We start from the raw sequence: 3,301 nt of genomic DNA, 5'->3' as shown, positions 1-3,301 counted from the left end.
CCATGAGGTGCAGTTGTAGACTTACATACCTTTGTGCTTGGGTTTCAGTTATACAAGAGTCAAGTACCCATCTCTCCACCAGTGCCCATTCTCCACCACCAAGGAACACAGTGATCCTCCCACCCCCCATTTCCCCCACTCCGCCCCACCTCAGGGCATTCCCTTTTGCTTTTTCTTTGTTTTAGGGTGTTGTGGTTTGCAATGGAGGTCAATACTATTACATTTTCAAAGAAGAACATAGGCTCCTATATGTTCAAGACACTACTACTGTCCTGCGGTTCTTCCCAGCATGTACCCTGCTCCAAGCCAGCCCTTTGGAAATATGCTGGGAAGGACAACTGGATGTTAATTTCCTCACTCTGACCTGGAAGACTCTTGCTGATTCTCAGCCACATCAACTATTTCATTTGTTGCCTGATATCACCTCCTGTCCTTTACTTTTTTTTTTAAATATTTGATTTGTTTCTGGAATATAAAGAAAAAAATTAAATGGACGAATAAAACAAAAGCAAAATCAAACCTTTACACTCTGACATCGAAATCGTCCTTATAGGAGGGAAATTAAATGACTGAAATGGGTAGGGGAATGTTGTTATTTGGTTGTGGACAGTAGCTGGATATTTGACAGTGCATGGAGTATGAATACAGAGTCGCTGAGATGAGGAACTCTGTACTTGAAGCGAATACAGTTTGTAAACTAGTCATCACAATTATATGTCCATATGAAATTTATCTACATAGGCTTTGTGCCTTCCTTGCACGCATGTGTTATGCATTCCTTTATCATGGCCTCAGAAATGTATCTGAGGGCACTCGGAAATTAGTTGAGCCCCAAGTATGGGGAGAGAAGTAGTAAAGAATTGGAGGAGGAAGAAATATGAGTTGGAGCTTAAGAGCCGTGTAAGAGGAATATGTAGATATGTATGTGTGTATAAATACACATATATATGTATATATATATAATATATATATATATATATATATATATATATATATATGGGCTGGAGCCATAGCACAGTGGGTAAGACATTTGCCTTGCATGCCGCCAACCTGGGTTCGATTGCTCTGCTCCTCTCAGAGAGCCCGGCATGCTACTGAGAGTAATCCTCCATCATGGCAAAGCCTGGCAGGCTACCTGTGATGTATTCAACATGCCACGAACAGTAACAAAAAGTCTCACCATAGGGACGTTTCTGGTGCCCGCTCGAGCAAATCAGTGAACAATGGGAGGAGAGTGCTACGGTGCTATGGCTAATTCAAACGTTGTTTATGCAAAATTTGAAAGAATCCTATAAATATTCTATAAAACTGATTACACCTATTAAATTAATATAACTTTAAATAGTGTTTAGAAATGAGGTTGAAGAATTTTAAGGCTATAGAAAGATATTGACAATATATCAAGAAACACATGGATATTTGAGGAGGAAGAACACGTAGCAGTTGTACTTTCTTAAGGTTATTTTTTTGTCTTTAATAGCATATGCCTTCCCTGAGTTTTGTTAATAACTTCCGTTTTTTAGAAAGCATCATAATAAATTATATTTTTTAAAAAAGTAAAAAACTTTGTGTTTGTGAGTGGATTCTGTATGTTTGGAACTTGGGAAGTATTTTCCTATGTAAGTTACATTAAACATGATATTTATAACAGAAATACCATCTGCAGTACTATTCACAATGGCCAGAAGAAACTATGGTATACCTACACAATTGAGTACTACGCATTTGGCAGGAAACTTACATCATGAAATTTGCTTCTAAATGGATGTACAGGGAAGATTATCATGCTCAATGAAATCAGTCAGAAGGAAAGGGGTATACTGATTGGACTGCCTCATTTTTTGGATATAAAAATCCAGAATATGAGACTAATACCCAAAAATAGCAGAAACACAGGCCAGGAGAATTGGTCAACGGTTGGACGCTTGCCACAAGTGCTGAATGCGGCATTTGGAATAAAGAAGGGACCACTATGACAATGATAGTTGGAAGTGATTACTCTGGGTGGGAACTGAGTCCTGAAAGTAGGTAAAGGAATAAACGTGATAACCTCTCCCTCTCTGTATTACAATCCATAATGCTCAAAGGATGAGTGAGAGAGATAAAGAGAGAGAAAGAAGTGCCTGCCATAGTGTAGAGACAGCGTGCTGTCAGGTGGGGTTTGGGGTTGGGAGAGGGAGTGGTGGGAGAGAAACTGGGGACATTAGCAATGGAACTGTATACTAGTGGAGGTTAGGTGTTAAAATATCCTGTGATTGAAACTGAATCATGAAAAGGTTTGTAAGTTGTGTCTCCTGCAGATTCAATATAAAAACATGATATTTTGTTTCTACCACCATGACTAACCTATGAATTTGCTGAAATTTATTTTTATCACCTTGGCTGGGCTCATTTCATGGATGTCTGTGTGGTAAATTTTTTTTTCATTTTATGAGGACTGAAGAGACAAAAATCATAGGGTAGGGACTTCTGGTGGAAGGAGAGAAGAGCACAAAACACCCTGTTGACCACACCTCAGCAGGGTCACCTAACTTGAGTGATGACAGACCTCCTTCACTGATTTCTTCTTTTGTAATGTGGAAAAATGAAAAGACTTTGCAGGCTGACAGGGGGTTGTCCCCTCCAGTTCACACTGTTTTCATTTCGATCAGAATTGTTTAAAGATTATTTGAAAAATGTGGAGCTTAATGATTTGTTCTCACATATTTCCCCTACATGGTGTCAGTGGGCATTGATCCAGGAAGGCCAGCATGAAAAAGTTGAGGTGTATGTCTTAACCACCAATGCCAACACTACTGTAAGTATGGAACCCAGAGTACAATAGTAAAACTTCAAAATGTGTTTGTCAAGGAAATCGGTGGGAATGCAGGGAGAAATGGGTAATTTGTTGGTGGAGGGATGCAGACACTGGTGGTGTGATTAGAATTGGAATATTGTATGACAAAGCTCCATTTTAAATGACTTTGAAAATCAAAATTGCCTAAATTTAAAATAAAAGAGAAGTCAACTTATGTCTATATTTCAAGAAAGCTTGTCTTGGCAAATTTTGGCCGGGAGACCATAGTTGGTAGAGAGAGAGAGAAAGAAAGGGAGAGTTGACAGTTGGGAAGAGAAGCCTGGATATAATGGAAGAGATAAAAGCTGATCTTAGAAATTTGGAGCCATCAGAGTTTAGAGAGTTAAATGGTGAGAACATTACAGTTTAGATACTTAAATAGTGAGATTGGTTTCAGTCATCAGCACTGTATACATATAAAGATTTCAAACACCTCACAGATATTCAGGCTATAATAACTAACAA

The sequence above is a fragment of the Sorex fumeus genome, unplaced genomic scaffold, assembly GCF_029834395.1.
Source record: "Sorex fumeus unplaced genomic scaffold, SorFum_2.1 ptg000070l, whole genome shotgun sequence".
Classification (NCBI taxonomy): Eukaryota; Metazoa; Chordata; class Mammalia; order Eulipotyphla; family Soricidae; genus Sorex; species Sorex fumeus.
Note: the sequence above shows the minus strand (reverse complement) of the source record.